Raw genomic sequence first — 13,724 nt, 5'->3', positions numbered from 1 at the left:
TTTTGAGCACATGGATCACGTGTCAATCCAAGCGGTCCATAGATAGCAGACCCTTTGCTTGGCATTCAGGGGGATGCAGGGTTGCTGGGAAAGGGAAAAATCAAGAAAAAAACCAAAACCGTTTTGTTTTTAATGACAAAGTATCATGAAAATTGGTCATTGAGCTGGCTTAAAGTAAGCGAATATGTGATTTCAGTAAAATTTTGAGGAAAGGAATATTAGTAAAATGGGTACCCTAACACTACTCCATTCTCCCAAGCCATTCTGCCACCCAATTTAAAGGCACGTGGCTTTGTATCTAGAGCTCTTTCGCTGTTGAAGAACTAGCTGCTTGGCTTAGCTATACACACTTCACAAAGCAAAATGGAAAACACAAGCCCTAATGATCTGAAAAGCATTAGAAGCCACTCAAGCTTTAACTCTTTTTCTTTTTTTAAGCAATTCTCTGAGGATGTCAGGCCTGCTCAACTTTAACCATGAAAGAGCAGAAATGCTGATATTAAAAGGGTCATTTTATGTTGAACATAAGCCCATTTGACATTTGGAGTTTATCAAGAAAGCACTTTCCTTTTCTGCCTCCTGAACCTTGGCAAACTCCATCAAGAGTGAGCATTTATCGCTTTGCTAAGGCCTGAGCAATTCTGTTGTTAATAAGTTTTACATAGATTGGAAGGGCGATTATTCTCCACCCCATTTGATAAAGCTAGACAGCTGCTTAATTTGCCTTCTGTGCAACTAAATACCACAGTAGGGCTGGCTTTAGCAACTGGACAGAACCATCAAAAAGAGACATCTGGATTCATTGAGCTCAGGTGTCCCAAGGACTCTTTTAAGAAAAGTGTGACAAGTTCCTTTCAAGTGGAAGCTTTGCTATGTGCAAAGGAGAACTGTGATGGTAGGAAGGTAGTCCTATGTCCATATGAATCCCATGATGCTTTGCTTATTAAAATGATGACATCGTCAGAATGAAACTATCAGAAATCAATTAAGAAAGCTGCAGAAATGATCAAGCATGAGCATCACAACAGCTAAAAGCAATAGCAGATTAAAACCAAATGCAACTGATGTTTGAAAGAATCTTAAGAAAATAAATAGGCCATCCCAGAATTTAAAAATGCCCTTGCCTCTTTAATCCTAACTTAAAAGCCAGCCCACATATTATGTCTATCCCTGGAAAATATTCAAGATTGGAATTGCTGGAAAAAGAGAAGAGAGAATTTTAAGGTGACCCTCCATAATTACCTCTCTTAATGCCCTTGTTGCATAAACTTTGCTACGGAAATGATAACTGGCTGATCTCAAAGATTAGGGTGGAATTCGAAATATGATATCAAGGTACATGGGAAAGATAAACAGGAATGCACCACTTTCTGGGAAGAAGGGAGGGAATCTGGTTGCCCCAGGGGAAAAAAAAATTAAAAAAATTGGGGTCAAATGATTTGAACAGGGTTCTTTCTCAGGGACACTCTTCAACAAATTTTCAAACTGGAATTCAGATTAGGTACCAGGGGGTGTACATATGGTCTAATTCATGTGGGGGCAGGGGGTAGGTCAAAACCAGCATGTTGAAATGCATTTATTAATCTTTAACATTTTTCTCCTGCCATCCTGGCCCTGGGCCTCCATGGCAGCTTACAATAGTTGTGCTTGTGAAACACAGAGATGCTGTGTGGATGGTAGAGACCTGGTGTAATGTGCTCCTGGCAACCCCTGACTCTCAGAAAGTAGACCGTAAAGCTGGAGCAGTCACTAAAGGTGTCCCCCTTTGCATCTTCCATTTCCAATAACCAACCCTTGAGATGACAAAGGGAAACCTGAACAGGACAAAAATGAAGACATCCTTCTTGCAAGGAGAAGCAGTGGCAAAGCACTCCTGACCATCTCCAACCATTAAGCAATTGGCTGAAGAGCACCCCAAGGTGTCAGCAGTGAAGAAGAGGTGTTCTTGCTCATTCTAGCTCCAGACCACACTACCTGCACTGTCCATTATCATCTTGATCTTGTATAGGTTTGGCCTGCCTCACCCAGTCCCTCTACCATGGCCAGACGTGATGTATTTCAAGACTTGGATAGGATGAAATTCCAATTTATCTGCCGTCAGCATACTACGATCATGCTGGCCATAGTCTTTCCTGTGACTTTTCTCTGAAGATATACTTCTTGTAGGATACATTCACTTTTGGGATAAATAAAGACTGGTCTTTAAAAGCTGCTCACACTGCAGGACTGAGAGAGATACTGCTATGATGATTGTAATTACATTTGTACCTCGAATGTTTGATATTCTCACCTGTTCCCTCCTACCCATCCTTCAATTCTAGAAGAGGGGCAGACTTTTGGGAAGGGCTGGGGATTGTCGGTGATTTTGTAATGTAAAGTGTATCATCACACCATTCCTGTATTATGTGCATCATTTCTGCTGTGTCAAAGCAGCAGCTGTGCTTGTGTAATGTATTTTCGTAAGCTTTGTACATAATCTTTTTCCCACTGCACATGCACATTGTTGACAGCACCTTATGCATTTGACTCCTCCTGCCCCATTGCAGTTACCTAGGCTCTAGCTTTCATGTGAGGGAGGAATTCTTTTCTTGTTCTTAAAGCCCAGATAGTGCACACAGCTGATTCTGATTCTCTTGCCAAGGTGTACAGAATCTAACCAGAAACTTTGGTAGTCATGGTTGGGGTTACTCCTGAAAACATTTCTGAATTGGCTGCCTAACATAGGCAGCCATGTTCAAAGCCAGCATAGGGCACTGTCAAGATACAGTTCTGTAACATTAAACTCTGGATTTAATGGTCTTCTGCAGGTGGGTATTCCCTCCCCCCTTCACTTGATGGTAATGTGTGCAATTTTAATACAGTGGTACCTCGGGTTACATATGCTTCAGGTCACAGTCTCTGCTAACCCAGAAATAGTACCTCGGGTTAAGAACTTTGCTTCAGGATGAGAACAGAAATTGTGCTCTGGCGGCGTGACGGCAGCAGGAGGCCCCATTAGCTAAAGTGGTGCTTCAGGTTAAGAACGGACCTCCGGAATGAATTAAGTTCTTAACCCGAGGTACCGCTGTATATGCTAAGTCAACACTACAGCTATTGAGGGTTGAGTAGAGACTGTGGATGTCTGCCTCATAGTCCTGCTCTGACAGCACTGCTACTCAGATATTCTTCTGGACAGACACCCTAGGGTAAGAAGTGCATGTATGTTTTTGACTGTAAAAATGGCTACATGGGATATTTCTTACGTTCAATAACCTCTCATTTTCTTTGGCAATTTTAAATGATACACACACATGAAAAAAGATGCCAAAGTTATAAAAAGGAGCTTCAGCATCTTTTTCAGTTGTATTTTCAAGGCAACTCCCCTCCCTTTTTTGTATCTTTGATCTTTTGCAAAGAGCTGTGATCAGGCGGGTTCCTGTCCTCAGGTCAACAACAACAAATTAAATCCTGAGAATGGTGTGCCGGCGGGGGGGGGGGGGGGATGTCCCATTAAAGTAATATGTACTTCTGTTGATCCAAAGATGTACCTTTAAGCTACATATTGTTGTAGCAATAGGATTTCACAAAGACAATATTAGTGTAGCACTACAGTAACATACACTGAATAGCACCAAATATCTACTACACACTTAACACTATCTCCATTTCAGCACACGAGAAAGGGTGCTGTGCAGCTGAAGCTGCCTCCCCTGCCTGTTTATTCTGCATATCCCACTTCCAAAAGAGGCAAGCCTTCCCATAAGAGCAGCTAGTCTTGGGCTGTGGGCACTGCTATTAAAAAAAAAAAACAGAACAAATGCGCCAGGTACAAATCACTCCAACTGACTTATTGGGAGCACAAACAAAAATAGTGCTTCTAACATCACAAATAGCACCAAAACCAGAGTAGAACATTAGGTGTGCATCACAGAATCTTTTAGTTTTGCTGGATCATAGTGTGTGGAAAAACAAGCTGCTGTGGACATACACTTGAAGCATTATATTGTCTCTTTCAAGGCTATCATCTGCTGTACAATGCGTCAGAGCAAAAACCCAGTTGTTCATACTAGGACATATTTGAAAAGCAAATAAATAATTTGAGGTAATTGGGCAGCTTGACTTTTTTTCCCCGCCTCCCTCCAAAGGAATGGATCCAAATCAGTGTCTATGAGTGCATACTTGTAATGTCTGAACCCATGGCATACTGCTTCAGTATATCTAGATATCTTGCTGCTGCTGGGATTTAGTCATGGTTCCTTAGTCCTCAATTGTATCTGATATTTTTGTCACACAAATGGCCTCACTACAAAATGATAGCGCCGTTTCTAGAAGACTAACATTGTTAAATCTCTTGAGGACAAAACAAGCAGAATTATGGTATCCTAAAGACTAACCAATGTCTCCTCAAATGAGTCTCTTGGCAACAGCATATTTTTTTCCATTTCAGGTGATAAGACAGTCTGCTTATACCAAACACTCATACTGTAGTAATTGTGTGTTAGTCCTTAAGATGTCACAGAGCTCTTTGCTGCAATTGCAAAACAAACACACTAACATTTGAATATGGTCTAATGTGAGCTGGTGGGACATCACCATGGAAACATGGGAAATTGAAAAGGTAATTGAACTGACTCTTGTGCAAAGTGCCCAGGGAATGGCTCCTATCAGTGCTGTGCCTCAAATGTGGGAAGGTACTGACAGCTCAAAGATTATCTCAAGGATTAGCTTTGGCAATGTGGATAATGAATCTCTTGGGTTATGGATGTTAAGCATCGCCTGATTCGTTTTCTGATTCAAGATACAATCAGTCTTTCATTAAAACAGAAAACACCAATATTTCCCTACTAAGGGCATTGGTCCCATGAAAGAGATGACTGCTGTAAGCAGCAACCTGCAACATCACTCTATGGACATAACTGAGAGAGTCTAGCCTGAGTCTGCTCTGTACTGGGGAGTTTTGATATGGGGGAGCGTTCAGTCATGCAGCCTTATCACCTGTGCTCTGAATAGGTCATGTTCTAACAGGGTTATGTCATTCTTGCTCTCATTGTGCAAAATGGCTCTAAACCTGTGCATGAAGTGCATATGATTCCATTGACTCAACGCAGACATGAAATTCAACCAGTAGCTCAGGTTAATACTTAGGAAGAAAATATGAGCTAGATTCCACTACTGAAGTTTTAAAAGTATACTTGCGTATCCATTTCGTTCACTGCATTTTAGTGTATCACAGCCTTTCCCAAAATTGGGTTCCCAAATGTCTGACTACATTCCCATCAGCCTCAGCCAACATGGCCTGGTGATGATGATAATGATGGATTTAAATTTCTATACCACCCTTCATCCAAAGGTCACGGGGTGGTTCACAACATAAAAATACAAAATGAGAACACAAAATACATAATAAAAAACCAAACAAACCAATAACTTCCCTCTCACATGTAACACATTGCAGTAATCCAACCAAGAGATTACCAGAGCATAGATGACAGAAGTTAGGCTATCCCTTGCCTTCATAGGAGCACAGCTGGGCCACTGCCACCGAGGCCATGTGAGCCTCAAGTGAGCGCAAAAGATCTAAGAGTATATCCAAGCTATGTATTTGCTCCTTTAAAGTGGAACCCCCCCCAAGAGCAGGCCGCCTAGAGAACTGCCCACTAACAGTGCTTCAGTCTTACCTGGAATGAGCTTCAGTTTGTTGGCTGCCGTCATCTACAATGAGATCGTGGATGAGGGACGTCTTGCATCCACCTGGCATTCAGCAACAGCAGCCACAGACCTGAGGGCTGGCTGATAGGACAACCACAATTCCCCGGGTTGGAGTAGGCGCTGGGACATGGCACAGTCACTAACTTTATTTGAAAACCAAAAAAAAGTTAAAAGCATACAAGTTAGAAAGCAGTTTAAACAACATAAAACTTTTTAAACAATCAGGACAAGGTCATCCCCAGAGCAAATGTCATGGGGGTGGCCCCTGTCCTTACCTCTCTCAAAGCTGCTCCTTCCAAAGGGGCAACCCCCACCCCCGGTCGGCCTGATGTAGCCTCCACTCCCCTGGTAGATTGACTCTGCCAGCCACAGGTGCAAAAAGCCCAACTTCCTCAAGAGGAAGAGGCATTCCAGCAGCTGTGGAGGTCCAGGTGAATAGCTTACCTTCACTGATGGTCTCCAGGTGCTGCTCCCACCTCTGAGAGCAAAGCATCAGTTCTCCAGTGGTCAGGGATGATGGGGATTGTAGTACACCACTACCTGGGGTCTCACAGTTAGGAAAGGCTGGTCTCCCAGATAACCCTAGAATGGGTAGGAACAGAAACAGGATACTGCCTTACCAGGTCTGTCCGTTTCTCCATCTAATCCAGTATTGTCTATTCGGACCAGTAGGGGCTCAGCAGGATCTCAGGCAGATATATTTCACATCACTTGCTGCCTGGTTGTCTTTTAATTTGTCAGGGATTGGAGCTGGGATCTTCTGTATGCAAATAAAAGTGCACTATCACTGACCTATGATCCCGCTCCAATATTCGTAGCAGTTCTCCACCCCAATATTTTCCTCTCTATTACAACCTCATAAATGATATAAAGGGCTTGGGGGGAGGAAGCAAAGTATGCTGAACAAAATATATATTATTAGATGAGCAGTGATCCGATCCTACACATGTTTACTTAGCAGTTGGTCCCTCCACACCCTTTGCATGCATAGGATTGCACCAGTAGCCCAATTCATTCCCACCTCCCTCACATACTGCCACACAGAGGCTCTTACCTTTCCACTCATTCTTTTTGCCTTCTCCCATCTTATTAAAAAGTTGTACCAGGCCAAGGCCCATCTAGTCCAGTATCCTGTTGTCACAGTGGCCAAGCCTGATTATGAATTAGCAACATCTGTGGATATCATTTGCACTGTTTAGTTAAGACAGGAATTGCCTTTCCTTGGCGCTGTTAGTCATCGTGACATACCTGCAGCTGGTGTTGACGTAACTTGCTTTCTGAGCCACCCACTTGTCACTTTGAAGAGCTCCCTCTGATGACCACCACCCACCCAAACCCGATTCTGAGCTGCCATGGCGTGGTATTTCAGGGTCCATCCCACTCAGTCACTCCATGAATGTAACATGACATTTCCTCCGTTTCATTCGCTCTCTTTGAACAGATGGCCATGAATAATAAGGGATATTTTCTGAGAGCTGTTGTCAGTTGTGGATGGGGGCTCCCTCGCCTTTGTATGGAAAAAATAAGAATGCCTTTGTTGAGTCAGCTGTTCTTATTTCAATCTGGAAGGAAATGGTCTCCAAAAGAACAAAACAAAACTCAATGCATCCTTCAGTTGCCAGGGTGCAATTAGCCTCGAGGTAGGGGAGAAAATTGGTTCCGCTTACATGCTAATGTGAGACTACCTAATCTCCCCACCTCACCCCAGCAAAATGCAAAACATGAATCAACATTTTATTTATTCTTAATTTATATCCCACCTTTCCTTCAAGGAGCTCAAGGTCACGCACACTGTTCTTCCCCTTCCTCATCTTATCCAACAGTCTTGTGGGGTAGGTTAGGCTGAGAGACTGCGACTGGCCCAAGGTCACCCAGTGAGCTTCATGACTGAGGGGATACAGCAATCCTTCAAAATGTGCACTTATCTGAATCTTGCAGTGGAAGCCTCCAACCAAAAACGATATACGTATTAGGGGAAAGTTTGCATTGAATATATAGATGAGTGAAAATAATATACAAAAGTGCATTATATTCGGTAATGATGCTTACAAAATGTGTATTAGGAGAATGCAGACAGATTCTCATGGCTATTATTATTATTGCATTGCAAACTGATTCAGAAATGTGGCAAATTGAATTTGAGGTTAGAAAAACAAGAAACATTTAGTCCCACATTCAGACAGGAGTTCTCTGATGGCATGGAGTCTGGAAAGAAACATGGTCTTACCAATGTCAGTTTTGCACTGTAGTCTGCAGAATGGTTCCTCCAAAGCAATCAGAGAGAGCGTGATCTGCCCCAATAAGTGACCCAAGGGTTGCCATCTTCATTATCATCAGGGCAGATAGTATCACAGGTCATAAAAATTGTGCTTATGCCACAACTTGCATGTTAAACAAGATGAATTTGTGCCCATCTTTTTCACTGTAAACATTTTGAACACAAATTGGTTTTTCAAAACATGAGGAGAATCTGTTGGCCGTGTCTTATTGTGATTAAACATAATCAGCTGCACTTTAACGGACTGTGTATCTTAAGGCAGATTTAGATTATTATTTACAAGAGGAGCCACAGAACATAACAGTTTGTCACAGTCAACAGCATGGAGCCCACAGGAATCAGTGTGCCCAAGAGAGTAACCCCCATTGTGAAAGTTCTTAGCAATTTGCAATGTGTGAGAGACTGTTTGCACTGGCTCAGTCTCTCCTACACTGAACATGCCCCTTAAACCTGCCCACATTTTATTGGAAGCCATTGATTGGACATCCTCCTTCCCTGACATTCTGAACAGAGGAGAGGTACAAAGAGCTTATCTCTATGCTACCATGACAGTGGTTGATGTAGTTGCCCTTTCCCATTGATGGAGGGCATGCCCACATGTTTTTGAGGTCCTCTCTCTTTTTTTAGCTCTTTTAGATTTGGCAGCCATTTTGTGTTAGGACATACCCCCATAGCAGCCATTTTGTCCCTAGCACCCACAACACCGCCTCAAAATTCCGCTTGTGCTCACTAGACCAAAAAAAGGTTGCAACCTCTAGTTTGCATTTCCCCCTTTTGGGTAAAAATTCTAGAAGAACATACATTTAGGAAATAGAACTCCAATGACACAACTTTTGAAATGGGACAACTTGCCGTTGTACTCTGCCCTGAGGAATAAGTTTTGTCAAAATGTGTGAGGCGGCCTTCTTGATCCAGGAAATTCTACTTCGGGCAGCCATCTGATGTTTGCCTCTCTTTTTGATTCTTAATAAATTCTGTACTAAGGAGACCCAAATTCTCCAACAAGCAAACAGTTTTTATGCCCAGAAGGAATTATGCAAATTGATTCAATATACGCTAAAGTGCTTATTTTGCATAAATGTTCTGCATGCTTTACAGCTCAGTCCTAAACATATTCACTCAGAAATAAGTCCCACTGGTTTCATTTGGACTTCTTTGATAATAAGAATGTTTAGGATTGCAAATTTTGATACATATTTTTAAAATATACAGATTTATTTTACAAAGAGTGATGCGGATTGCAACCTTCATTATAATCAGGATTTATAAGTATTATTCACCATATTCTGTACCAATATTCTGTACTGTTGGAAGCAACAGAGCACACCGTCTCCACCAAGGAGGAGACAGGGGACTCCCCTGAGAAGGAGGCTAGTTCACCAACACAGGTGCCAGATATATGGAGAAACGTGACTCAAAGAAGTAGGAGGCCCAGGGTTCGCTCTGATTGTTTAGAAATTCACAATCGCTTTGAGGTCCTCTCCCGTAGCATGGAACACGAAGAGCAGACTCCATTTGAGGATCTCTCCCTCATTACAGTCGATCAGGTATATGAAGACGAGCAGCAAAGTCAGTCCTCAGGGAATGTGCAGGCGACCTTGGAACGGACAGCTCACGGAAGAACCCTGACCAGACCTAAGAGGCGGCGTGTAGTGGTGATAGGGGATTCCCTACTGAGGGGAACAGAAGCAGTGATCTGTGGGCCTGACAAGATGTCTCGGGAAGTGTGCTGTCTCCCCGGGGCTAAGATCCAAGATGTAACTGAACGACTGCAAGGAATCATAAAACCCGCTGACAAATACCCCTTCCTCTTGGTTCATGTGGGAACCAATGACACTGCAAGCAATAGCCTCCAGAAGATCAAAAGAGACTACGAGGGTCTGGGCAGGAAATTGAAGCAATTAAATGCACAAATTGTCATCTCATCTGTCCTCCCAGGTGAACGACGTGGCCCAGGGAGAGAGGGAAAAATAGTGGAAGTGAACAGCTGGCTTTGCAAATGGTGTAAACAGGAACGGTTTGGATTCTTAGATCACGGACTGCAGTTTCTTGAAGATGGACTTCTGGCAAGCGATGGGCTGCACCTCACAACGGTTGGGAGGAATGTTTTTGCCAAAAATCTCAGAAACCTCATCAGGAGGGCTTTAAACTGACTAATGTGGGGGAGGGAGACAGTGCTCCTGAAGGTAGGAGTCTATCAATTGATGAAGGTGATCATCCAAATGTCATAGACCAAATGGAGCAAACAGCACGCAGACCTAGTGGTGGGAGGAAAAAATCCTTAAATAAGAGACACGGGGGAATGATTAATGGACTTCAATGTCTGTACACTAATGCGCAAAGCATGGGCTTGAGCTCTTGGTACAGCAAACTAAATATGACATAATAGGCATCACTGAAACCTGGTGGGATAAGTCCCACAATTGGAATGTAATAATGGAGGGATACAATCTATTTCAGAGAAACAGACCAGACAAGAAAGGAGGAGGAGTGGCGTTATATGTCAGGGATGTGTATACCTGTGAAGAGATCCAAGATTTAGAACCTCAAAGCCAAAGTGAGAGCATTTGGGTCAAAATTAAGGGAGAGAAGAATAACAGGGACCTCATTGTGGGAGTTTACTATAGATCCCCAAGCCAAACGGAGATGATGCCTTCCTGGAACAGATGGCCAAGCATGCAAAAGGAAGGGAGATAGTAGTAATGGGGGACTTCAATTACCCGGATATTTGTTGGATGTCAAACTCAGACAAGAGCATAAGGTCAAACAGATTCCTCACTGGCCTTGCAGACAACGTCATTGTCCAGAAAGTGGGAGAAGCAACAAGAGGAACAGCCATTTTAGATCTGGTCCTAACCAATGTTGATGACCTGGTTAGTGGGGTAGAAGTGGAAGGATAATTAGGCGCGAGTGATCATGCTCTTCTGAAGTTTACTATACAGCGGAAAGGAGCAGCCAAGCATACTAGGACTCAATTTCTTGACTTTAAGAAAGCCGACTTCATAAAACTTAGGGAAGTGCTGGGTGAGATCCCATGGACAGTAATACTAAAAGGAAAGGGAGTTCATGATGGCTGGGAGTTTGTTAAGAGGGAGATAGTAAAAGCACAACTTCAGGCAATACCAATGAGACGGAAACATGGAAGGTACCTAAAGAAGCAGGGTGGCTATCTAAAGAACTTTTAACTTAGTTAAGATTAAAAAAGGATGTGTACAAAAAATGGAAAAGGGGGGAAACCACCAAAGAGGAATTCAAACAAATAGCCAGCACGTGTAGACACAAAGTCAGAAAAGCTAAAGCGCAGAATGAACTCAGGCTTGCTAGAGAGGTTAAAAGCAACAAAAAAGGCTTTTATGGGTATGTTCGTAGCAAAAGGAAGAACAAAGAAACAGTGGGGTCACTCAGAGGAGAAGATGGTGAAATGCAAACAGGGGACACAGAAAGGGCTGAACTCCTCAATGCCTTCTTTGCCTCAGTCTTCTCCGATAAAGAAAACAATGCCCGACCTGAAGAATTTGGAGCAAATGATTCAGCAGAGGAAACACAGCCCAGAATAACTAAGGAGATAGTACAAGAATACTTGGCTAGTTTAAATGTATTCAAGTCTCCAGGGCCAGATGAACTGCATCCAATAGTATTAAAAGAACTGGCAGATGTGATCTCAGAACCACTGGCAGTCATCTTTGAGAATTCCTGGAGAACAGGCGAAGTCCCGGCAGACTGGAGGAGGGCAAATGTTGTCCCTATTTTCAAAAAGGGGAAAAGAGAGGACCCAAATAATTACCGCCCAGTCAGTCTGACATCAATACCAGGGAAGATTCTGGAGCAGATCATTAAGCAAACAGTCTGTGAGCACCTAGAAAGGGATGCTGTGATCACCAATAGTCAGCATGGATTTCTGAAAAATAAGTCATGTCAGACAAACCTGATCTCGTTTTTTGACAGAATTACAAGCCTGGTAGATGAAGGGAATCCAGTGGATGTAGCCTACCTTGATTTCAGCAAGGCATTTGACAAGGTGCCCCATGATATTCTTGTAAAGAAGCTGGTAAAATGCGGTCTTGACTATGCTACCACTCAGAGGATTTGTAACTGGCTGACTGACTGAACCCAAAGGGTGCTCATCAATGGTTCCTCTTCATCCTGGAGAAGAGTGACTAGTGGGGTGCCACAGGGTTCTGTCTTGGGCCCCGTCTTATTCAACATCTTTATCAACGACTTGGATGATGGACTCAAGGGCATCCTGATCAAATTTGCAGATGACACCAAACTGGGAGGGGTGGCTAACACCCCAGAGGACAGGATCACACTTCAAAACGACCTTGACAGATTAGAGAACTGGGCCAAAACAAACAAGATGAATTTTAACAGGGAGAAATGTAAAGTATTGCACTTGGGCAAAAAAAATGAGAGGCACAAATACAAGATGGGTGACACCTGGCTTGAGAGCAGTACATGTGAAAAGGATCTAGGAGTCTTGGTTGACCACAAACTTGACATGAGCCAACAGTGTGACGCGGCAGCTAAAAAAGCCAATGCAATTCTGGGCTGCATCAATAGGAGTATAGCATCTAGATCAAGGGAAGTAATAGTGCCACTGTATTCTGCTCTGGTCAGACCTCACCTGGAGTACTGTGTCCAGTTCTGGGCACCACAGTTCAAGAAGGACACTGACAAACTGGAACGTGTCCAGAGGAGGGCAACCAAAATGGTCAAAGGCCTGGAAACAATGCCTTATGAGGAACGGCTAAGGGAGCTGGGCATGTTTAGCCTGGAGAAGAGGAGGTTAAGGGGGGATATGATAGCCATGTTCAAATATATAAAAGGATGTCACATAGAGGAGGGAGAAAGGTTGTTTTCTGCTGCTCCAGAGAAGCGGACACGGAGCAATGGATCCAAACTACAAGAAAGAAGATTCCACCTAAACATTAGGAAGAACTTCCTGACAGTAAGAACTGTTCGACAGTGGAATTTGCTGCCAAGGAGTGTGGTGGAGTCTCCTTCTTTGGAGGTCTTTAAGCAGAGGCTTGACAACCATATGTCAGGAGTGCTCTGATGGTGTTTCCTGCTTGGCAGGGGGTTGGACTCGATGACCCTTGTGGTCTCTTCCAACTCTATAATTCTATGATTCTAATACAAGTTGTCTTGGCAGGAGGAGGGGTACATAAAAGTAATGAGCAATGGGAAGGTGTATAGTTAGGGGAAAGGAGCCAGAGAATAAAGGGAATGTAACCATGTAGGGTAGAGAGACATCATCTCTTGAATGCTTCCATAGAACTCCATCATTTCAATAGGAAACTTGGTGAACCAGTCAGACCAGTTCCTTTGTTAAGGTAATGGCCTTGGCCAGCCTCATCCACATCTTAAACAATTAGCTCCATCCTATGTTCTGGTTGTATATATGTGTAAATAAAAACATATCACCTAAATACATGTTTTGTCACATCATAAAACTTAAAATAGGCTACTACTATGTGCATTTGCTTGGGAGTAAGTCTGTTCCATTTAATGGACTTTCCAAGTAAACATGGCTGGCACCAGTCCGTACACAGTGAAAGTAAAACATGACCTGTTCAGGCCCAGGTTCTACTCATTTGGTCAAATCTTTTACCTAGGTTAGATACAAAGCCTCATGTCAGCAATGATGCAGGCAGGCCAAGCACAGTATCTGTCCCCCGAGTGCGAAGGCTGCTCAGCCATTATCAATTACTCATTTGAGGATTGTTGACTTGCAGGAAATTTCCAGGGACGGCATGTT

Source organism: Podarcis erhardii (assembly GCF_964252035.2).
Source record: "Podarcis erhardii genome assembly, chromosome: 1".
NCBI classification, from domain to species: domain Eukaryota; kingdom Metazoa; phylum Chordata; class Lepidosauria; order Squamata; family Lacertidae; genus Podarcis; species Podarcis erhardii.
This window is presented reverse-complemented; position numbering follows the sequence as displayed.